Source organism: Eleutherodactylus coqui, chromosome 1 (assembly GCF_035609145.1).
Source record: "Eleutherodactylus coqui strain aEleCoq1 chromosome 1, aEleCoq1.hap1, whole genome shotgun sequence".
In the NCBI taxonomy this organism is placed as follows: Eukaryota; Metazoa; Chordata; class Amphibia; order Anura; family Eleutherodactylidae; genus Eleutherodactylus; species Eleutherodactylus coqui.
This window is the reverse complement of record NC_089837.1, coordinates 437,555,808-437,581,749: the sequence shown is the minus strand read 5'-3', so window position 1 is coordinate 437,581,749 and position 25,942 is coordinate 437,555,808. Positions and strand designations below refer to the sequence as shown.

General features: G+C 42.0%; 1 protein-coding gene across 2 annotated transcripts in view; it reads right to left on the bottom strand.

Moving 5' to 3' along the window:
• SGCG (sarcoglycan gamma) overlaps positions 1–22,171 on the bottom strand; it is a 130,409-nt gene extending 108,238 nt beyond the window's left edge. The window contains exon 1 of one of the 2 annotated variants that reach the window (XM_066582234.1): positions 22,024–22,171. The gene's annotated coding sequence lies outside the window, so the exon portion shown is untranslated. The remainder of the gene's footprint in view (positions 1–22,023) is intronic. The other variant, XM_066582225.1, reaches the window with a different exon arrangement.
• Between the last annotated feature and the right edge of the window lie 3,771 nt (positions 22,172–25,942).

Genomic DNA, 25,942 nt, shown 5'->3' with positions numbered 1-25,942 from the left:
TTCTATGAAGACAAGAGATTCTTTTGTACCAAACATGCTTCCTTACAAACATCATGTGGATTTACCAAGATGACTGAGTTACAGTATTTTCCTACTTCTATAAATTAAAGAGGTTTTCATAGCGCAAAAAGCTACATTTTCTAGTGAAGGAATGGGCTTAAATAAAAAATAAATTGTAATCACATTCTTAATTCGTGCCCCCCAATTTCACAGCAGCCAGCCACCCAAGTAACTGAAGCTGCTAGCAGCAGTCATGTGATGGTGATTGTACAGTACCTGTGACTGCTCAGACAACCTCCGCCTTCAATGGTCAAGTGCTGTTCATAGCATTATCCCCACTCAAGCCAGTGATTGGCTGAGTGGTCCGGTGTAGAATGAATGGCACATGGACACTGCTGTCACCTTCCAAGGCTGAAGCCGCAGAAACCAAGGCTTATTTTTTTAATTTAGCTTATTTCCTGCCCAGAATTTTTATTTTACTCTCGGAAAACCCCTTTCAACGAAAATGCTACTCATAATATTAACAAACCCGAGCACTAAAAGGGTTTTCTTGGTCTTGAAAAAAATTTCAGAAATGTATAAAATACAGAGAAACCACATACTCACCTGCCCCAGTAGCACTTGTCCAGGACTGGAGCTCTGTGGTCTGGAGCTTAGAACCCGGAAGAAGCCACCAGGCTGTCATGTGCCGAGAATTGTGCATGTGACCACTCAACCAATCACAGGGTTCAGCGACCATGGAAGAATCTCCGCTGAAGTCTGCGATTGGCTGAGCGATCACATACACAATGAAGGCATGTGACCGCCTGTTGGCTTCTTCTGGATACTCCAGGCAGCTGTCACCTTTTTCAGTATGTGGTTGTCCTTTAGCTTATACATTTCTGAGCCACTGAAATTATTTTTAAAGCCACTGAAATCCCCCTTAAATATAATAGGTAGTAAGGTGATAGTGAGGTTTAATATTAGGAGTAGTATTTTTAGAGTTATCATATATTAATATCAGAAATGCATGTTTGCAGTTTTTTTTTCTTTGTTTCACCTAAAACATTCATTTTTTAGGAGAATATTTATTGATGTTACTACTATGAGAGAGGAACAAACTTCTGCACTGATATTGTCACAGATGGTGGGATAGCGACGGATGGGATATTAGCGACGAGGCAAGCAAAATATACAAAATTAATTTGTGAACGTAGAAATAACAGTAAATAACTGAATAATAATGGTTAACCAATTGAACTTGTACTTTTGAGTTTCTAGGCGTTATCTACTGCTAGCTAAAATGTAGGAGTAATAATATTCTATGCACAATAAGTAATAGCAGTAACACTTTGTGGACAATGTCAATTACACTCAATAATTAACAAGACCATATGGTGGAATACAACACACTACCTTCACCTCCACCCCAACGCAGTCTTTTAGAAAGGTTTGTTCCCGTATATAAGTATAATAAGTATAATGTCTCTTTAAATAACATAGTGCATAGCCCAGATTAGAGTGCAAGAAACTTGGAAAATATTAGTGTCTGTAATATTAGCCCTTCTAGTTTCAGGCCTGCTAATGTACTGTCCCTATCAGTGTGCACAACCAAGCAGTTTTACTGAGCCCAGCCTCACTTACAAGCTGTTGCATTCGAACTCTTCGATCTCCTCTCTGTGTCCTTAACAGTGTTGGTTGGCTCTTCCCTACTCAGAGCCATGGAACCTTCCTGCAGCAGCTTTGGGAACAGTTCCTCAGCCCCTCCTTACAGCCCGCTACTCGGCTCCTTTATCTAGCTTGTGTTCACTCTTTGTCAGCAGCCGTCTCTTCTTTTCTGTTGTGCCCTCTCCACTGCTGCTCCCTGCAATTTCCAGCAGCTCTCAGGCTGCACCTCCAGATCAGCAAATAACAATCTGTGCTGTCCCTGTGGTGCAGCAAAGATTCCTTTTTATATCCAAGGCATCATCCCATCAAAATACTAACAACTACCTGTCCGTGAGTGACTGTGTGAGTTACATGCTCTGTTCCTGATCACATGATGGTGACATCATCAAAGGTCCTCATACATAAAACATGCAGAGCCTGACAGCAGCAGTGTGCTTACGGGACCTGTGATGATGTCACTGCTATGTGATCAGTCACCTGGGCTCTGTGTCCTTGAGTGAGTGAGTTACATGATCCGCCCCTGATCGCATGATGGTGATGTCATCACAGGTCCTTCATCCCTGTTCAGATTACGGGCAGACTATATCCCCTACAACCCCCTGTGGCCTCAGTTACTATGGAATACTAACAACCACGTGTCTGTAAGTAAGTGACTGTGTGAGTTACATGTGAAGATGCCACCATCATGGGATCAGTCCCCCGGGGTCTGAGCTCCGCCTTTGATCACATAACTGTGATGTCATCACATGTCCTTTACTTTATTAAAAACCTACAGAGCCAGACAACAGCCATGTGCTTACATGACCTGTGATGATGTCATCGTCATGTGATCACCTTTGTGGGAGGAGTCCAGGGTTGATCAGTGTATGCAGGATTCTGCTGTGCTGGTTGTGATCCTTGTTGCATGGGATGAAAATGTATGTAGCAGAGCTGGATGTGATGTACCTTTAGTAGTGCAGTGTGTGTGACGTGCGTGTAGCAGAGCTGTGTGACGCATTGCGCCACCAGAAACACTGTTGCTATAATTTTAATTTCCCAATAATTACTAGTCAGTTCTATATCAGAGAGCACGCTCAGTACCACTGCATCAAACTCTGGTGCAGATTGTGGTGCATGCGATAACTTGGTGCAATTTTGTGCCGCATTTTAGTGTTCATTACCATAGCAACAGCTTAACCCCTTTGGGGAGCCCCTTGCTATATGATCACCCTGGAAAGAAGTCATTAAATGTTAGAACATCTTGAAAATCCAAACATGGAGATCTACTCCAGAGCAGGAGGTGCTCTTTGTACCTCTCCGGACCCCCTCTATTAACTTAAAATTGACTAATTGAGTATTTGAAAAAAATTTAATTTTAAAAATCCTTTAATACTGTCTTCCACAGGTTGCTATGTAGGTCACATTTAATTTGAGCAAAAGGTTTTGTTTGTAGTAAAATTTATACAGCTAAGAAATAGATATCAAAGTACAATAGTCTAGACATGTGCAATATAATTGAGGGTTACAGAGATTATTTCTCAGGAGACAGGAGTTCTCTATAGAAATATTAGTACTGTAAAGTGACATTAAGGAAAAATGGCTGACCTTTACAAAGAAGAATCCAGACTTTTCACAACTTGTTTTAAGAGAACAAGAATGATTTTTATAACAACTCACTTCAAAACAGGTAATGGAAGGCCTCCACTGTAATACATAGCAGTACAATGTTTCCTATATATTCTAGACATTCACCATGCTGTCTAGTGCTTTGCGGTATTGTCTCTACTACTTGTGTGTGACCGCTGCAGCCAGTTAGGCAGCCAGTGATTTCCTGCAGCAGTCACACACAAGTAATAGAGACAAGAAATGCTGCCTTCCAGTAGGTGGCACTGTGAAGGTATTATTCCATCTCCCTTATTTGCATATTACCCAGAGGAGCATGAATGGCATTTTGAGTCTTCTCACTCACTGTCTAGGTGCTCTCCCTAAGGGGAAAAGATAGCATTTCTTACCCCCTGTCCCAGGAATGAACCTCAGCCCGGGATTCTTGTATAAGTGGAAAGTATGAAGGGTCTGAAGGAGGTCAAGAGGGATGTCTTCTTCCCAATCATATTTTATTTTGTTTTTTCCTTTCTTCAAAACTTCATAAAAATTCAGAACTTGACTTGTAATAATGTTGCAATCCAATAGGTAGTGCTGCTTCTCCTTCCATGTGCAGGTTGTAGGAAAGATAATACACATCATAAAACTGTCCTGAGCTCAGTGGACTGATTTACGATGTATGTCTCCGCTCTGTTTGTCAATTGTTTCAAGTTTTGAGTGCAAAACAGTCTCAAATTTCTGTGTGTGAACATTTATTTAGATCAAGAGGAATGTGTTCCCCTCCCCTCTTCATCTGTATGTTATAATTATGTGCCATCCAAACTAGTTTCATTCAATAGCCTGACGAAGGGGGCGCGATATCCCCGAAAGCTTGCTGTAACATCATGCATTTTTGTTACCCAATAAAAGGTATTGTATCTACAAGATTACTTGGTTTCTCTCACTGAGAACAATCACACAGGCCTCTCACTAGCAGAGCCAGACTCCTACTATACACTGATGAACGGCAAATATCCTGAAACAGCTGTCTGTGCATGGAGTCTTGCTTTCAATTCCCACTCATTGTTACAAGGCTTGTATAAAGAGTCTGACTTTGGCTTGAAGGAATGCTGCCTTCCAATAGGTGGCACTGTGGGGGTATTATTCCATCTCCCTTATCTATACAAGTAGTCGGAACATCATCTTTGCAGGGCAGCTAACAAAGACTGACTGGGGCACTGGCAATGCAGTAGTACTGGGAGATTTACCAGATGACTAATAGTTATTTTATTTTAATGCTTCCGCTACTCTTTAGCAAATATTTTGAATAGCTGTCCACAGAGTTTCTCCACAGCTCTGATTGGCAGTTGTAGCACTCTCCTGATTGGATGCTACGGCTGTCAGCCAGAGCTGTGGAGCAGCTCAATAAACAGAGTGGAGGGCACTTCAAAATTAAGTTTCGCCCTCATGATACTTGCGGCAGCAGTGCAACAGTGATTGAAACTTGTTTTGTCAGTAATGCTGATACTAAAAGCCTGCTCATAGATGTTACTACACCCTGATCTCTTGACGATATCAAGCATTGTCAGCACTTTTGCATCGGCAGAACTGCTGACAGACTCCCCTTAATTTCCCCTGTGGTGACGAGGCAGGAAAATCGAATACGTACGGCCAGATTGTCTCTCAGATTACAGTAGAGGGACATTTTATGATTTGCTTATTTTCAAAGGACCTTCTATCAATCAAGGATTATCCAAAACAGAGAATCCCTTTGAAGAGGAAATCAACCTAATGCATATGTCTACTGCACCAAAGAGACAATATAGTAGTTTACAAGATCATCAACTAAGTTTCTATGTCAACTGCTTTGTGAAACTGTAGAGCACCTAAACCCATTTGGTGCCACTTAACGATTAGTATCCAAGAAAATCTTTGGCAAGGCATTCTACAGTTTTGCTGACATCTGTGTTGGAGGCACCGTTTGGCACAAAAGCTTGGATGAAATACAACAGCACGCTGTGCTATTTTGTCAGGTATCAAGTCAGAAGCTTGATGGACTCCAATTTAATTGGTCGGATCTGTCTACACCATTTGTGCTCGTGAGGTGCTGGGTCCATCATTTTCGTTGTTCGGCTCCTACAATCAGAATAAGGGAAAAGTCTAGTGCTTATGTGAATGTAGACCAAGGGTACTGGTGCACATGCTAATGATATGTCAGAAAATCAACTTTAGATGGATATACTCTTTAACCTGTGCACAAAGTACTTTACTATACGATTTTCTCCGCTTACACCATACCATAGAGCCATACGTAGTCTCTACAGTAAAGGTAGTATCATGCACCAACCTTTCAAATTAACAGCTGATGATATAATACATGAGCAAGCCAGAGCAACACCCTTTTTTGTGAACGGCTTTCTGCTCGGAATCAACTGTGTCGGTCCACATTGGGAACCTGTCCCCCCCTCTATATGCCCTAAGAATATGGAGTGTATGGGGAATGAAAGTACCAGTCCTATTTATTGAGAGAAATGCTATAGAGAGAAATACGGGGTTGTTGATCCGAGTCTTGGAACTTTAAAACGTTGATCCAGGGAATATTCTGGCTGTCATTATGGAGTTGGGAAGGAATTTTTTCCCCTCAATGGGCTAGATTGGCTTCTGCCTCACTGTTTTGTTTTTTTTTGCCTTCCTTTGGATCAACAAGGGTGCTGGAAACGGGCTGAACTAGATGGACATTGCCCTATTTCAGCCTAACATACTATGTTACTTATGTTTCATGTGTTTCAACTATGCTTGAGTTACAGGACTCTCCGGAGTGGGCGGTGTGTGAGTTCACTGTACAAATGGTAAGCCATGTCTCACCCCACAGGGAGGTGCCTGTAGGTGGTACAAATGGAAGGATGTGGCATGCAAGTGTAGTTCTTTCTGTTGCTGCTGCGGTGGTAGAGAGAGCTGGGGTGTAGAGTACAGTAGCAGGGACTTATGACATGTGAAAGCTGTTGGGTGCACCCAGTTTGTTTGAGTTGTGAAAAGCCCTGCAGTATCGTGTTCGTGATAGTGGAAGAGGTTGGATGCAGTTGAAAGCAGGGTGCAGCAAGAGAGCCCTGGTTCACATGGCAGACAGGAGCCTAGTGAAGACTGCTATGTACTGCAGTTTATTAACCTGAGTGGCAAGGCTTAATAGACTAACATTGAAATGCACAATATACTGCTATACAGAAGCATTGCAGTAGCGATCAAGTGATTGCAAGTTCATGTTTCCTGTGGGGACTAAAAAAATATACACTAAAATAACTTTTATAAAACTGTTAACAATATTAAAAGATTTAAAAAAATATTTTACCATTTTTCACCTTACAAAAATAAATAAATAAACAAAGAAACATATTTGGTATCATCACTAGAGATGAGCGAGCACCAAAATGCTCAGGTCCTCGTTATTCGAGTCGAGCTTTTCGTAAAATTTGAGAGATCTATTCAAGTAACGAACCCCAATGACTTCAATGGGAGACTTGAGCATTTTTGTATGGGACCCGCCGGTTGCCGAGCTTTTTCTTTTTTTTTCCTGTGTATTCTTTCCGTATTCTCTCTCTCTCTCCTCCGCCAAGCCAGCCTCAAACTACCGTTAACATGTGCAGCGTCGCAGCAGGGAGGGGTCAAATCTGACACATCAGCGTCGGGGAGGGGCCAAAACTGGGGCGGGGTCGAACACGGTGTCATGCTCGCTTGAGTAGTGAGCACCATCTAGCATGCTAATACTCAAACGAGCATCAAGCTCGGAAGAGTATGTTTGCTCAACTCTAATCATCGCGCCCCCTAAAGTCCAAACTACTTAACTAAATCATTATTGGTGAGTGTTATAAGAAAAAAATGCACCCTGTCTCTTTAAAAAATTGAATATGGTACCAATAAAAACTATAAGCTGCCCCACAAAAATAACCCCTCTACCCATTGACAGAAAAATGAAAAGTTATAAATCTTACAATATGGCGACAGAAAGCATTTTTTTTAAAAAAAAGGTTCTTTTATTCCTTAAAAGTCATAATACGTAAAATCCTGTATGAATCTGGTAGCGCCATATTTGTGCTGACCTGCAGAATAAAGTTAGCGTCATTTCTGCTGCACTGTACACAATGCAAAAGCAAAACCCGATTGTGTTTTCTTTCTCTTTCACCTCACTTAACAAATTTGACACGTCTTTCAGTACATTATTTGGTACGCTAAATCATACTATTAAAAAATACAGCTACTTCTGCAAAAAACAAGACCTCACAGAACTAGTTCGACAGACAAATGAAAAAGTTATAGCACTTAAAAAGTGGAGATGAAAAAACAGTGAGGAAAGTTTGAGAAATCTACCTGTCTGAGGGGTCCCACATGACCGATGGGGAGATTGTCTTCATTAGACAAGCCGTCAACAGACAGAAAAGGAAAGGTAATAGTTTTGTCTTTGGACACAGTGTTTTCCTCATTTGATTTACTGAACAGCAGTGTAAAATAAAAAAAATGAGCTATTTCCAAGTTTTAAAATAATGCTCCAAAAGTGCGTTCTCCAAATTGCTCTGGCTTAGCGCACCCAATCTCTGTAAAAGTGTCACTGAAATATGGGTTTATAAATATCTCCTCACTCGCTAAGCAGGAATAAGTATGTAAAAGTCTTGCTTAAGTGTTCTGCAGCAAGCCAATAACCTGCAACTTCAATAGGAATTTTGACAGCAAAACTACGGAGAGACTAGAGGGTAATGTAAAAAAATGGTAAGCTATTTGCAATTCATCAACCATGCTAGCAATTCTGGTGACAATGCATCAGCAGAGCTCATAAAGAATAAAAGGATTTGGGCTCTTGTGGTAAATACAATTACGGTTCTTATCAAATATGGCTTATACACAATATCCCCTCTGCTGTGACAGTGCATTAATAAAAACCTCACACTGTTCCACAAACACGGGGGGCCGCTTTTCAGTCTTCATCAGCACTTTTTCTCCTTGGCTTCGTTTTGATTACACAATGCCTGGGAGAACATTTTTGCAAAATAATATATGCACATGGAAAATACCAGAAGTAAACGGTCTTTCTTTTTATAGCTAGAAAAGACAAAGCATTTTTTTTGGAACTTGGAGTGGTTGCTGTGAGGATTAACTATTTGCAGACCACTTACATGATACAATTTGCTAAAAGATTTGGTATAAATAAGTGAAGGCATCAGCAGCACCAAAATAATTCTACACTAATTTCACATTACCAACATGAAATGTCCATTCCGAATAAGGGAGATGGAACAAAACCTCTGCAGCGCCACCTATTGGAAGGCAGCATTCCTGCAAGTCAATGTTAGACTCTTTATACAAGCCTTGTAACAATGACTGGGAATCCATACTGGCTTGGCTTTCAATTCCCAGTTATTGTTACAAGGCTTGTATAAAGAGTCTAACACTGACATGCAGGAATGTTGCCTTCCAATAGGTGGTGCTGCAGAGGAATTGTTTTGTCTATCTTATTTGCATATTACCCAGAGGAGCATGAATGGCCTTATAAGTCTCCTCATTCACCTTCTAGGTGCTCTCCCTAAGGAGAAAAGATAGCGTTCCTGACCCATGTCCATTCCACCGACTAAGGGCTTCTCCACAAGGGTGTGATTTCGTCCTGTTATGTGACCGTGATAATCACGGCTACGTAAGGGGACAAAACCATGGATGTCAATGGTTTCATTTTCATTAGCTGGATTCTCGCCTGTTAATAATATGGGTGAGATAGGGCATTACCTCTCTTTCAGCTGTTTTTTAAAACTCGCATGCAGTAGCGTGGAGTTTGAAAAGTCCAAAAGAAAGATAAAAAACCCTGCTCATGTGCAACAATGCACCGTAATGGTGAACATAGTTGCATAGACTGTCTGCTTCTGCCCTCAGGCCGGCCTCACACAGCTGTATGTGAAATCCACTTGCGGAGACATGCAGCGAATTCCAGCTGTCAGGCCAGCTGTGACACTGCGTACGGCCGCATACTCACGCAGGCGGTACCGTGCAGTACAACTTTTTGTTTGTTTGTTTATATTCGATGACATGGGTACCAGCAGTCCATAATGTAACTGTGTATAGACCATAGAGAACAGTGGGCACTATGTCGCGGATTCCGCTGTAAAATAGAATATGCCGTAATTCAGAAATTCTGAACCTGCCCGTTTGCAGGCAGCCTTAAAAAGACAATAGCAAATACAATACACCAAGGTAAAAAGACACTCTTCTTGAACCATGGTAAACAAGTTGACGAACATCAGGATCCCCTGACTGTAGAATGCAGGCTCCCAGGATTCCCATTTCTGTAGACCACCTCAGGGAATTTTCATACTTTGTAGAATTTTCACAGCAGAATAAAATGCCTAATATTTTGGTGTGGATTGAGTTCGGATCAAAAACTGCATCAAAATCCATATATGTTACTTGTAGGTTTTTGGAAGGATTTTGACTTGAAGACAGGCAGCCAAATCCATTGTCAAAAAACAACAGCGTTTCTGCAACATGTGAACGTCCCCTTTAATAAACCCCCATAGACATACATCATGGAAGAGGAGAAGGATGGGGGAGGAGGGAAATGGGCACTTTTGTACATTATGGATCTGTTACCCTTTTAAATACACAGCTAGTATTAGTTGAAGGACTTAGATACATTTATCTTATTCCTATACTATATGCTTCTATAGATGCTGTACGCAAGCCAACTATTCTCCACAAGAGTCAATGGAGGTCTGAAAATTCAGATCAGTATAAAACATTAACTATGGCATCTGTGTGAGTGCCAGATTTTCCATGGCAACATGCCCGAAGGCACACAGGGCCAATCTGAGCAACTATATAAAACACATTGCAGCTACAGGAAGACCTTGTTTTTAAAGAAAGCGGATACACTACGTTTGTGAATCATTCGTTGACACAGGAGACGGAACTTCTTGCAAAAGCGACCTACAGCAAACAGCCCCACAGAGAGGGATAAGCAGTCCCTAAACAACGCTGCTCATCTAATGTCTATCATTGGACATTAGAATGCGATCTTTCTACAAATATTATTTCCGATGAATATTTGTGTAGTGAGCAAAGTTCATTTGCGGGCATATTGGGGCACAACAGATTTATTGTGACAAGGGCATCATTTATATAGCCTTCTTTATTAGTAAATGATCTTTTGCGCTTGTGCATGGAATGTGGGAACACTGGAATTTTCCCTACTACGTCATTCACATCTGCAAGTTTTAATTTGCGTGGTCAAAAGATCAGAAATGAACAGTAAGTAGCTATTTAGAAATTTCAAAGACAGGAATTTGCCAAAGGTAAACAATCATGGTGGACCTACGTCATCTTTCACATAAATCTATCAAAACATCCGATATTCACATCTGTTTTTCTAGGCTTTATGCCATTGTATCATTAGCAAACCTGCTTATCAAAAGTAATTGTTATTTATTCTATGCATTTATGAGGAAATATGCCATTCTCAGAGTTATCTGTCAGGTATGTACTTATCTATGCCTGGGATTTTCGCCAATTGTCTATTTTTAATTAAAAAATAGATCACGTGAGTCCAGCAAAGCATCCAAACAGGTGCTCATCGGCTACTTCTGGGAACTCTGCAGGCCAGAGCTGCCCAAGGTTACTTCTAATCATTCTACACCAGTAGTCTTAAAATACAGTAGTTTTAAGAATACAGTATTGACCAGAATGACATACAAGTACAGAATGTAAGTATTGAAAGAAATAGGAAACAAATCACTTTGACAATTGGGATTCTAAGAAGTGTAATATTTGGCCTGCAGTCTGATATTGTTGCAAAGGTCAGAGATAAGAGAGATACTTTCTGGTTGTGTCAGCTGATTATAAAGTAACTGCTCAGCCCACTGGGCTAAATTGCTTTTTAGAATGCAAGAACTGAATTCAGCCTTTCATAAATAACTATATGATCACAGCCATAGGCCACCTGCACACAAATGAGTCGGGTTCTGCATGCAGGAGTCTGCAGCAGAATCCGGCTCTGACAGCAGCCGGACACCCCTGTGTACCTTCTTTTTCTGTACTGCGGATGACCGCGGACGCTCGGCGGTCATGCGTAGTATGTTTTTCTTTTTTAATAACATTTGCATTTCCCACGCTATTGCTAGGCAATGACGTGGGTACCCACAGCTTGTCTGCAGTGTCAATTGCGGATAGGCTATGGGTCGGACGGCTTCCATTGACTTCAGTGGAAGCTATCCGTCGGAAATCCACAGTAAAATAGAACATGCTGCGATTTTAAATCTGCTTGCAGAAATTGCAATTGCTTTTTTCAAGTAACTGCCTAATCGGACGAAAAGTTACGGGGGGTGCCGGGGGTGAGCGGGGGGGGGGGGGGGGGAGAGAGAGCTCCCCCTTGTTCCCCCCTGCTCCCCTCCGCTTCATCTGCCACCTCCCACCCCCTCCCCAAATCTTTTCGCCTGAGTAGGCAGTTACTCGAAAAAAGCGATGCTCGTTTCAGTAATTGCCCTAAACGAGCACGTTCGCTCATATCTAGTCACAATCTGTATTATTTTTTTTAAATTCTTGATTTATAAGTTTTCCATATAAAACTGCAATTCAACATTTACAGAGTAGAAAAACAAAATATATGTACATACATCTTTAACATTCCAAGGTATCATTCACAATATGGGACCAGGTAGGTCCTGACAATATGTACCTTAACTTGCAGATAATCTGTATTTTTTTGAAAATCCTACATCCATGCATTTTTACACTGACTTCAGAGCCTAATACTAGTCTGTCACTTCCTCATTTGTGTAGAGAAAGCATTTAAGCAGTCATCTCACTAACATCACAGACAGAATTACACTGAGAGGTAACACCTCTATGTAGATAACACAGGATCTACCATTCAAAATAGGTGATAAGCTGTGACTATCTACTCCCCTCCCTGCAAAATGACCTCTGCACAGGATACAGAGCATGCCTAGAACAGTCTTCTGTACAAGTCAGCCGATCCCTCCTGTCCATTGTGTGAATGGCCCCTGAAGCTGCTGTAAAGAAATCTTTTAATGCTGTTAAAGCTGTTTAATATTGCTCAGGAAAGATGGCAGCCCCCATCGTCATGTACAGACAACAGAATAACAAATTATACACTCAGAAAATAAAAATGGATTATGTGTCACTATTTGGTTATAATTAATACAAAAAAAATGTTGGTGTTATAGTCCTTTTAAGGAAGCCCTATATCTACCACTCAACTTAAAGGGGTTGTCTCGCGCCGAAACGGTTTTTTTTTCCCCCCATAGGCCGCCCGTTCGGCGCAGGACAACCACAAGGGATGTGTAAAAAAAAAACAAAAACATATTACTTACCCGAATCCCCGCTCTGTGACGTCTTCCTTCTTCTTTCTTCTTCCTTCACCAGGATGGCCGCCGGGATCTTCACCCACGATGCACCACGGGTCCTTTCCCATGGTGCACCGTGGGCTCTGTGCGGTCCATTGCCGATTCCAGCCTCCTGATTGGCTGGAATCGGCACACGTGACGGGGCGGAGCTACGCAATGACGCGTAGAAGGGGGCGGAGCCAGAACACCGCTCGTGCCTGGACCTAGGAGAAGGGGAGAAGACCGCACAGTGCAAGCGCGTCTAAAAAAGCAAGAAGACATCAGAATTAGACGGATCCATGGAGATGGGGTCGCTAGCAACGGAGCAGGTAAGTGAATAACTTCTGTATGGCTCATATTTAATGCGCGATGTATATTACAAAGTGCATTAATATGGCCATACAGAAGTGTATAACCCCACTTGCTGCTGCGAGACAACCCCTTTAAAGCTCAACTTCTTCTTTTCTGACCACAACCCAGCACAATAGACTTGTACGCCACAATGGGAATTGATGTACAAAAGTTTGGCAAGAAATCTCGTTACAACTGCCATTTTTGTATTGACTTCTAATGGTTCTTCTAATCAGGGGGATAGTTGGGTGGTGGTGGTGGTGGAGTGCTGCTGCCACATGTTCCCTGTGTTTTGGATGCTAGGAAGAAGAGTGAACGAGCCAATGTCTCAAGTTCAGGCAGGCTGTGGGGGAAACTATCTACCCGAACACAACCCAAATATGGGCTGGCTGAAAAATATTGGGATAGGGGAACGTGCATACATGCTGAATACTATAACAAAGTGAACTGCAAACGGTACTTGCGAGCAGGCATCCAACAATGACTGACAACCACCAAAAAACCTACCTAGAATACTAACACGCATAAGCAGATGGAATAGCTAAAGTACATACGAGGTTTTGTTTGATATTGTGGTCAAGATACTTAAGCTCACAAGCCCAATACAAGGGTCCTCGTTGTATCGTGGGTCCCTACTCTAACATGACAACTTAACCCAAGAAGTCCTATCTATAAGCAGAGCAATCATTCTAATAGGGACGGCCCCAGGCTGAAACCTAGGGGCCTGGCTCGCTTTAGATGGTAAGGATCCTCGTTGTCTCGTGAGTACCTACTCTAACAAGACAACTTAACCCAAGGAGTCCTATCTATAAGCGAGGCAATCGTCCCTATAGGGACTGCCCCACGCTGGAACCTAGGGGCCTGGATTGCTTTAGATGGTAAGAAACAGGACACCGTTCACATGCACCAAAAGACAATGGACATACACCCTGAACAAGTAACTGTTCACATCTCTTGTCTAGTCACCTACACAGGCACTGAACAGGTTGTCATTCACACCAACTAATGACAGAAACCCCACTCAGAAAACTCATGCATACAGATATTAGACAAAAGCTAGTGCAAGTGCCTTCACACTATGAGGAAAGACCATTATACACCAAACCTGACAACACAGCAGACGTCTGGAGGCCGCACCTGCCAAAGGGAAAGGGAGAAGGGGCCTGCATAACATGCAGAAGAGGAATACAGGTGTACAGACCATCCTCAGGGAAGGTGGGAGAAACACTTCAAACTAACATTATGCATAACCCCCAAACTCTGAGTGGAAATGAGAGTCTGAATAAATGACCAGCATGCTCCAGAAAGAGGGACTGGTATTTATATGCAGCAGAGCGTTGGTGATTGGCTAGCTGGAGAACACCACGCAATCAGCCACACCTGCAGCAGTGTGCTCCTGGAAACCCACAGAACCACAGGTCCCAGGAGCACAATGTACCTTGGCCAAAGTATATACAAGACTAGGACAGAAAACTGAATTTATGTCCTGGTAAATGAAGTCCAAGCTACACTTCTGCTTAGCAGTGTTACTTTGGGGCACTTTTTACAAAGGCAACTGCTTTTGTTCTCAAAAACTCTTGCATCAGGCTGCATTTACTAGCCTCACCTCTAGACAATTTATAGTATTGTTGAGAGCAGCATGATTTCTAACAATGACTTTTTTTCTCATATAGATATTCCTAACTGCTCTTGAAGCTTGATTACAATGAGACTCAAGCTATAATACAGAACTGTGAAGTCCAGTAAATTCTATTCTGCTCTGAAAGTAGTAGGAAGTAATAATTAGGGTAAGTAAAGTAGAACAGAACAGTTTTTGTGTACTGTGATATGATGTATATGAGGTTAAAGGGGTTGTCCCACAAATTTGTTATCCCTGCCCACAGCTTAGGGGATAACTAGATGAATGGTGAAGATCCAACAACTGGGACCATTTGGGAGAACAGGGGTTGGGAGTGTCCACAAATAAATTGATTAATAACCACATATGTGCACCGCTGTTCCATTTATTTCAATGGGTCTGCTGGAGATAGCTGAACACTTGAACTCGCCTATCTCTGCTTGAAGATTACTATCTCTGGCTTCCAGCCTTCTCAGGTGTTCTATAATTTATCTGTCTTTAGGAAAATATTTAGGCTTAATTAGCAAACATATTAATAAGCAGACATACTACCAACCACAGTTTCCATACTAATCAAATATAAGTCCAATAGCATATCTCGCTTTATGACCCTCTGCATTGAAATGAACCTGTTATCACGGGTGGACAGCACTAGGACCAGACGATGCAGACCAGATGTCAAGTGTATCTGAAGAACCAGCGCAGTGTATGTGGTTCTGTAGAGCCGTCTGCAGGAGGAAAAGATTGACTGATCCGCTATATAGTCTGAGCATACTGTAAAAGTTACATAGGAAATATTCTGCTGAAATTCAGTCCCAAATTCAGAATTGCCTATACGATGGACTGTTTGCTAGAGATGGGTTGCACCTTACAAAAACAGATAAGCATACATTTGGTGAGCGCCTTGCTACACTCTTTAGGAGAGCTTTAAACTAGAACAATATGGGAAGGGAAGTGAAAGGCCAGGTGAAAATATACAGCTAATTAATACATTAGAGAACATTGCTATTAGAAGTGCAAAGAAAGAACAAAGACAAAAAAATTCAGAAGGAAAGTAGAGGAGCAAGAGACACCGATCACAAACTAAAATGTTTCTACACAAATGCACAAAGAATGGGAAACAAACAAGGAGAATTGGAGCTGCTAACACAGGAAGAGAAATATGATGTCATAGGCAACACGGAAACATGGTGGGATGATACAACCTTTTTATAAGAAACAGACCTAAAAAAAGGGGAGGAGGTGTTGTGTTGTATGTTAGGAAAACATTAATCTCCACGGAGATTCAAGCTTCAGAGCATGAGAGTTCTGCAGAAACTGTTTGGGTAAGAATACAAGGAGAGAACAACAGAAAGGACACCATTGTAGGCATTTACTGTAGGCCGCCTGGACAAGCAGAAGATATTGATGAACTCTTTCTACATCAGATGGCCAAGCTCTCAAAAAAGCATGACATGGTGATCATGGGAGATTTTAACTATCTAGACATTTGTTGGGAATCTCTCTCAGGTAAAAGTAATGGATCCAACAAATTCGTATCTGCTCTTGCTGGCAACTTTATCTTCCAAAAGGTAGAAGAGAAAACAAGGGGATCTGCTATATTGGACTTAATTCTTACCAACAGGGAATGGTTAAGAAAGTAAGAGTGTCTGGGAACAATGATCTGGAGGAGGGAATTGATGGGAAACTGATTAAATTTGCAGACGACACAAAGCTAACACTAGGGAAGAGAGAGAGAGAGAGTATTCAAAAAGATCAAGAAAATTGAAATTGGGCTACGCAGCACATGTGAAAAAGACTTGTGTATACTAATAGATCACAGACTGAACATGAGTCAACAATGTGATGCAGCAGCCAAAAAGGCAAACACAATTCTGGGATGTATTAAGAAATAGAGTCTAGATCACGTGAGGTAATTATCCCTCTCTACTCTTCCTTATTCAGACCACATCTGGAATACTGGGTCCAGTTCTGGGCACCCCACTTCAAAAAAGACATCGACAAACTTGAGCAAGTTCAGAGAAGAGTTATGAAGATGGTGAGTGGTCTGCAAATCATGTCCTATGAGTAACGGTTAAAGGATCTGGGAATGTTTAGCTTGCAAAAAAGAAGGCTGAGAGGAGACTTAATAGCCGTCTACAAGTATCTGAAGGGTTGTCACACTGCAGAGGGATCAGCCCTATTCTCATTTGCACAAGGAAAGACTAGAAGCAATGGGATGAAACTGAAAGGGAGGAGACACAAATTAGATATTAGAAAAAATTTCTGACAGTGAGGGTGATCAGTGAGTGGAAGAAGCTACCACAGGAGGTGGTGAGTTCTCCTTCAATGGAAGTTTTCAAACAGAGGCTGGACAAATATCTGTCTGGGATGATTTAGTAAATCCTGCACTAAGCAGGGGGTTGGACCCGATCCTGGAGGTTCCTTCCAACTCTACTATTCTATGATTTTATGATATGCTTATACAAAACGTGGTCTGTACATTGGGAGAGGGCAAATTTCTGCTGCTGTCAATGTATATAGGAGGAAAGCAGACAGACTAACTATGCTTTGGTGTGGGGAATATTGCAGTTCTTTGTTTGTGGTGTCAATGTCACCAGTCTGGCCACTACAAATTATAATTAAAATCCGCTTGTGTCTCCCAGGCGGGAGATCCGCACCTTTTCCCACCCATAGGGATGCATTAGCATCTGCACGGCAAGTAAAAGCATGCAAATGGGATTTTTTTTCCCGCCGTGCAGATCGCACGTGTGGGAACAAATCGCAGCATGCTCCATTTTCCTGCGGATCCTGCAGGGATGGCTTGCATTGACGTCTCTTTCAATGGTAATGTTAAAACAAAGGCTGGACAGACAATTGCCTTGGATCATTTAGTGAATCGTGCATTATCAGGGGGTTGGACCAGATGACCCTGGAGGTCGCTTCCAACTTTACCATTCTATGATTCTATTGATCTTGGGTACTAAGACTCTTTATCCACAACATTTGATACTTCTGTGGGAGATACTGTATACACTCACAATATATATATCCGAATAAGACCCGTGATGAATGCCATATAATAGTATCTGCCATTCAAAGGCTTCCTAAAATCTTGCTGTTTTCACACTGACCACTAAGCTGAATAGTAGTCTGACACTTCCTGTTGTGTAGAGAAAACTTCTCAGCAATCACACTATCTTCACTGGCAGGATTAGAATAAATGGTGACATATATATATATATATATATATATATATATATATATATATATATATAACATAGTATCCATCATTCACAATAAGGCCTCGGTCACACGGGCGATTTTTCGCGCGATTTGCGCATGCGATCGGTGATTTTATAGAACCATTGCTTTGCAATGGCATCGGACACATGGGCGCTTTTTATGTGCTTGTCTGATAAATTATAGGACACAAGAAATCGCAGATCGCGCCTATATGCGATCTGCGATTCCTTGTGTTCTCTATATGCGCTCAATGGGGCCGGCGGCAGCAGCGCCGACCCCATTGAGAACATATACTACACAAATCATTCTCCTCTGCCACAGCTGTAACAGCTGTGGCAGACAAGAATGATGTTTGCCCATTGAATTCAATGGAGCCGGCAATACAACTCTCAGCTATTGAATGACAGCTGAGGGCTGCCCCTGATTGGTCCCTGTGCTGAGCCAGCCAATCAGAGGCAGCACTAACTCACCCATTCATGAATTTATGAATGGGTGAGTGAGAGCTGCCTCTGATTGGTGAGGGCTGTGACCAATCAGAGGCAGCCCATTCAGCAAGCGGGGATTTTAAATTCCCGCCTGCTGAATACTACTCAGAGCAGTTGAGGAGAACTGCCGGCCGGCCGCGGCTGAACTCCGGCTGCACGGACAATGTGAGTATATATATATATTTTATTTTTACACATTTTTGCGATGATTTTCAGGGAAGGGCTTATATTCTTAAGCCCTTCCCGAAAATTCATCCTGTGCTCGCCGGCAGCCCATTGCTTTCAATGAAGCCGGCTGTATTGCCGGCTCCATTGAATTCAATGGGCTGGACAGCACTCCTGTGATTGGGCCCGTTTCAAAGGAAACGTGGCTAGGAGCAGATTTTTCCGGCGATTTTTCAGCCCCGGTCATGCGATTTGCGGATGCGCATCCGTCATCTGAGGCCTAAGTGTGGGTTGCAGCTGACTTCCTCCTCTTCCCTGCACAATAAGATCTGCACATGTTACAGAGCATAGCTAAGAAACTCTGCCATACAAGTCTAAGGGTTCTCGCCTATCCATTGTGTCTATAGCCCATGTGTTCTGTTGTAAGACATATCTCTAAATTCTGTTAACTGTAGTTCAGTCAAGATTGTCACCCCAATAGTCACGTATAATCAGAAAATAAAAACAGATTAAAGAAAATAAGATGTTTCACTATCTGGTTTTAGTATATAAAAATATAGGTGCATTCCCTTTAAAGGCTGTTTTCTGAGCCTGACTCGTCCATATCGTGTGTAAGGAGGGTAGACTATGTCATAAGATACTGTACTTTTGGTTGCCTATGTTTTTATAAAGGTTTCATAAATATGACAAGGAATGGCAAGGGATTGGGGAGGAAATTAGTACATTTAGTACATTAGAACATTTATTACTTCACTATTTTGTCTTCATTGAAACCTTATTTTACACATATGAAAAGTTCATTAATTCAATCTCTGTAGAGTGCCATAGCATGTGTCAGCATCATGGTCAGTGCTAGCCTCAAGTTAGATGGCACCCTAAATGAAATTTTTGCTGCCACTCCCCTCATCATAAGAAAAAAAAGCAATATATATTGTGCTGATAGGCAGTGTGCCTGTATTCTGCTTGCGCAGAGTGGCAAGATAGCAGCATACCCATACCAGAACAGCTCAGTGAATAATTACTGTATCGGAACCAAACTCACAGCATAATTACAGCAGCAGAACCAATCTCATTTAATATAAATAAGCCTACCGTATATACCGGCGTATAAGACGACTTTTGAACCCCGAAAAATCTGCTCTGAAGTCGGGGGTCGTCTTATGCGCCGGTAATACAAAAAAAAAAGTGTAAAAAAAAAAAATCATTACTCACCTCCCCCGGCGTTCTGTCGCGCTCCGGCAGGATGTCGCTCGCTCCTCGTCCCCGGCGCAGCATTGCTTTCTGAATGCGGGGCTTGAAATCCCCGCTTCCAGAAAGCTAATACACACGCCGTCAGCCGATACAGCTATTCAATGACAGCATTGAATGGCTGTGATTGGCTAAAACACACGTGGCTTCAGCCAATCACACTATTCAATGACATCATTGAATGGCTGTGATTGGCTGAAGGCGCACGTGTGTTAGCAATCACACCCATTCAATGATGTCATTGAATAGTGTGATTGGCTGAAGCCACGTGCGCCTTCAGCCAATCACAGCCATTCAATGATGTCATTGAATGGATGTAACTGGCTGACGGCGTGTGTATTAGCTTTCTGGAGGCGGGAATTTCAAGCCCCGCATTCAGAAAGCAATGCTGCGCCGGGGATGAGGAGCGAGCGACATCCTGCCGGAGTGCGACAGAACGCCGGGGGAGGTGAGTAATGATTTTTTTTTTCTCCATTGTAATACCGGCGTATAAGGTGAAAGTTGGGGGGTTGTCTTATACACCCTGTCGCCTTATACGCCGGTATATACGGTACATGCTTTTTCTTGCACCACACTTTGTCCCCTTTGCTGTAACTTTGGTGTATGATGTTGGTGTCATTAGGTGACACACATGCTCATCCGTCTCATAAAATCATCAAATGTGAGTTTAATACATTCAGAGAGCTGACAAGCGGGTAAAAAGTTACAATGTAAGCCTATGGGTGTGTGCTGCTGTGCTTCAGGCATGCGCTGGAATGAGTGAAGCGTTGCTAAGCAACGCAGCATACACTGCTAAGCTGCACCTTAGATAATGAGACAGACAGACAGAGAGAGCAATAAAAAGACAGAAAGAGTGATAGACAAATAGAGCAATAGAGAGACAGACAGAAAGAACAGTAGAGAGACAGAAATAGTGATAGACAGAGAGAAACAGACAGAGAGAGAGAGCGATAGAGAGACAGAGAAAAAGAAACAGAGAGAGAGACAGAGAGAAACAGATAGAAAGACAGAGAGTGATAGACAGACAGAGAGAGCAATAGAGACAGAGAGAGAGCAATAGACAGACAGAACGAGAGCAATAGACAGACAGAACGAGATGGATAAACAGAACGAGAATGATAGACAGACATAGAGAGAGTGATAGAGAGACAGAAAGAGAGAGCGATAAAAAGAGAGTGAGAGACAGACAGAGAAGGACAGACAAAGAGAGACAGAAAGAGAAAAGAAGAGACAGAGAGATACCAAGAAAGAAAGAGAAGGAGACAGAGAGAGATAGACAGACAGAAACAGACTGAGAGAGAGAGAGAGACAGACAGAAACAGACTGAGAGAGAGAGAGACAGACAGACAGAGAAAGAGAGAGTGAGAGACGGAGAGACACAGATAGAAAAAGACAGACAGAGAGAAAGACAGAGAGAGACCTGTAGGTTTTTTAAAAAATTAGATATCTGCTCCAAATACAAAGTGACGCTCTAAATAATCACCTAACCAAGCAGATTTAGAAGTTCCCAACCACCACTTTTAAAACATTTTATGTTCGCGGGTCAATCTGGTAACATAAATACGGCTCCAAAACAAAACTCATAACTAATACAGCAACAGAATGTAGCTCACAACATAAATACAGCTCCACGACAAAGTTCATAACAACTACAGCACAAGAACTAGGCACATAGCATAAATACAGCACAACCAACGTCAGTACATGGAAACAATACTAGATCCAAGCTCATAAATAAAGCAGCAGAATTCAGAGATTGTGTTATGGGGCTGAGCTGGGCTGACAGCGGCACCTCAGAACATCAGAAGGAGACAGAGACAGGAGGAGGATGATTCTTGCTGCCAAATGGAGGAAGAACACAATCTAGCTAGGCGGACATAAGCGGGGTGGTCGCTCCAGCCTACATCCATCAGGTGCCCCCACCGCCACTGCTACAAACCAGTGACCAGCACCCTCTGCGACTGCACGGGGCACATGTAGCTAAGACCTGCCATGGTCATAGTGATACACAGGGAAAATATAAATTGCAGTGTCCAGATTTGTGCATGCAGCAGACACTACGGAACAACAGATTTTCGGTTTCAGGTAGAGAAATGCTACTAAACAATCAAATATACATAAAAAATGTGTCTTCAACCAGTAGTTCTTCAGTTGCAGCTATAACTCTCAGAACATGCTGAAAGCTGTAGTTCCACAATAACAACAAATCATTTCTCAAGCATACTGCATGTGCAAAGTATAGTATTCCAGAAAAGACAATACCATACCATTCAAGAATAACTGATTTCAATACAGTCATAAGCCAATGCAAATAACCTACTGCATAAAAGGTAATATAAAAGTAACTAACCTCTGGTGTCTGGAGCTCAGTTTGTATGGATAAAAACAAAGTTTGGTAAAGTTTAACGCAGACAGAGTTTGTGTCTTGGAGGTTCTTCACCGCCTACAGACCGGGAGTGGAAGATATTTTAAGACAGGCCAAATATCAGACAGGCAAAACGCATTCACATGTTTGGCTGTACAGTACATTCCAGCCCACTGCAGCCACATACTCAGCTAATATTACTCTGTTATATTGTCGCTGGCTCCTTCGCTCTACATTCAACCAGCCTGCAGACGTCAGGTCCATTGATAGAAATGCATTTTGCTGCGCAAAAGAATATTTTGACAAATAATGTCTGGGAACACATAAGTGTCAGTGAAGAGGCTACTCTTAGAAAGAGCGTTTAGTATGAATGGAACGAATGCAGATTCTGGAATAAATAGAGCACTTTGCACATCAGCTTCATACAGAGAGGAACATGACATTGTCCTTATAGTGCAATGATGTCAAAAGGGACTTCTCAGAAAGTAAAAGCACTGCTTGGATATGGTAACACCTTTGTAGACCAAGTATATTGAATCACTAATGCAGAAAAGCAGGACTGGACTTGCCCAACAGAGGATCCTTCAAAAGCCCAAGATGCCAACATGATAATGAGCCAAAAGTACAGTAGAAAACAATCCCATTTGTTAGCAACTTTAGAGCCAATCATTTGTCGCTAGGGTCTATTTCTTATGGGATGATTCACAAATAATTACATCTTACTGGTGATATATTCTGTGTGTATGTACATGTAATTAAAGGGTGTTTTTCGGATACTGATGACTTTTCCTCCTCTGTCTAACGTCTTCCAACATTCTGATTGAAGCCTGTACAGCTCGATGTCAGAAGACGTCCGGCAGGGTATTCTTACTGTACATTACTAGCCGCTCTGTTGTTGGGGGCCTCTGTGGCATGTCACATACTGCAGTACTGGCTCTAGCCAGCAGATGGCGCCATTGTAAAATGGCAGAAAGAGAAAACACCCTAGGCAACCCTCAATCCAAAATCGGATTGCAAAGGATTAATATAAAATTTCTAGGGGCCCGCAGCTTGGGACCCCCACCGATCAACTAAATGAAGTGGCCGTGGTACTCAGATCAGGCCCATTCTCAACTTGACTGCATAACGGACACAATGTCACACATTTCACAGTGGCTGTGCCTAGTATTGCAGCTCAATTGAATTCACTTGAATGGGACTAAGCAGCTTTTAGGCCATGTGGCCGATGAATGTAATGTCACAGCCCTGAGAACATGCCACTTAAATAAGCAGGGGTCCCAAACAGATGGCCATTCCTGATTCAATATTAATTCCAGAAACAGCACCACACGTGTCGATTGGTTTGGTCTAGTATTGCAGTTTAACTCCATTGAAGTGAAAGAGGTTGAGCTGCAATACCACACACAACCTGTGCACAGGTGTGGTGCTGTTTTCAGAAGAAAACAACTATGTACTGTATTTCCGATCCTGGAGCCTTTTTTAATCTTATCTATAAAGTTTACTTACCCTGTGGTCAATATAATCCCCTGGGCCAGAAGGGAATTATATAATTTGTGATAATCATGTGAGAAACTAGGAGAAAGAAATAAGTTATGAAGAACTTGGAGGTTTTCCCTAGGGCCGACTAAAGTAAACAATATTTCCTGTGAATTGTTCTCTGACTATAAGAATTTAATTTCTATACTAAAACTCAAAAAGGTGTAAACATTTTCTAACTAAATTACTGGAGCATCTGCAATACTTAGAACAATGTATTTCATGCTAGTGCAATCGTTAGCAAAGCATCGGCTCTAAACATAAAAACACTAACATAATAACAATACAGTGATATTTATGTAATCCGCGGCCAGGGGAATAAGAAGCCTCTTTTCACCAATTATGGCTATAACCAGAGCACTGTGAGCTCCGCAGGAACTTCTAGTTACTTACATTACATGCCAGGGTACTCTATTAAGCCAACCACATGCAGATTTTTCAGGCAAGTTCAGCCAGTTAGGGATCTTCTGATTAATCACACAAAGTGTTTTATATGATAAGCAAATAAAAATGCAGCGAAAGAAGTTTTACCAAGTTTAGTTTATGATTGTGCTCAAACAAAGGAATGAACTACTGTAAGATGTACAAAGCAAATCTGTTTTTGAAAATACACTTTTACTTTCCATCTATAAAGAAAACATGTATATACCAGTACAAGTAGTACAGGTAGAGATTAGTACAGTTCAGGTAGTACAGGTAGATATTAGTACAGCTCATGTAGTACAGGTAGATATTAGTAAAGTGCGTGTAATACAGGTAGATTAAGTACAATACATGTAGTACAGGTAGAGGGCAGTACAGTACATGTAATACAGGTAGATAAAGTACAATACATGTAGTACAGGTAGAGGGCAGTACAGTACATGTAATACAGGTAGATATTAGTACAGTGCGTGTAATACAGGTAGATTAAGTACAATACATGTTGTACAGGTAGATATTAGTACAGCTCATGTAGTACAGGTAGAGGGCAGTACAGTACATGTAATACAGGTAGATAAAGTACAATACATGTAGTACAGGTAGAGGCAGTACAGTACATGTAATACAGGTAGATATTAGTACAGTTCATGTAGTACAGGTAGAGAGCTGTGCAGTACAGGTAATACAGGTAGATATTAGTATAGTGTAGACAGTACAGGTAGAGAGCTGTACAGTACTTGTAGTACAAGCAGATATTAGTACAGTACTTGTAGTACAGGTAGAGAGCAGTACAGTACAGGTAATACAGGTAGATATTAGTATAGTATAGACAGTACAGGTAGAGAGCTGTACAGTACTTGTAGTACAGGTAGATATTAATACAGTACTTGTAGTACAGTTAGAGAGCAGTAAAGTAAATGTTGTACAGGTATTTATTAGAACAATACATGTAGTACAGGTAGATAGCAGTATAGTACAGGTAATACAGGTAGATATTAGTACAGAAAACAGTACAGTTAGAGAGAAGTATAGAACATGTAGTACAGGTGGATATTAGTACAATACATTTAGTGCAGGAAGAGAGCAGTACAGTTATGGTAGTATAGGTAGATATTAGTACAGCACATTTAGTACAGGTAAAGGCAGTATAGTATACGTCAGTGTTTCCCAACCTTTTCAGCCTTGGGGAACAGGAACCCCTGGGAAAAATTTTTATGGTGCGGCACCCCTCCCAAAAGGGGGTGTGGCTATGGTGTGGTCAGGGGCATGGCTACTGTGTGACTTATTACCACATATGATTTTTACCTCCATCATTATAAAAAGGACAGGGCTGTTTAAAAAAACATACATGGATGAACGTTGGAGTACTGGGTGGGCTACTGATATACATTATATTTAAAATTAACATGCTGTGAAATTAAATCCCACACCTCATGTCAGTGTCCACACGGGTTTTATACAGATTGTTTCCACACCGTGTGGATGATTTTCAAAATCTCATCCACTTTGCTGCTACAGCTACTATGGATTCCACAACTAATCCGCCCCATGTAGTAATAGTGTTCCACCGCCCATGTTGGTGGCCCCAGTAGTAATAGCGACCCCCTATGTTGCTGGCCGCACTAGTAATAGCGACCCCCTATATTGGTGGCCTCACTAGTAAAAGCGACCCCCTATATTGGTGGCACCGGTAGTAATGGTCAGCCCCACAGTGGCCTCTGTAGTAATTATTGCAGCCCCGGCAGTAACAGGTGACCCCTATTGCGGCCCCAGCAGTAACAGGTTGCCCCTATTGCGGCCCTGGCAGTAACAGGTGGCCCCTATTGCGGCCCTGGCAGTAACAGGTGACCCCTATTGCGGCTCCGGCATTAACCGATGACACAGGTAGCAATAGCCACCCCTATTGCGGCCCCAGTAGCAATAGCGACCCCTATTGCGGCCCCAG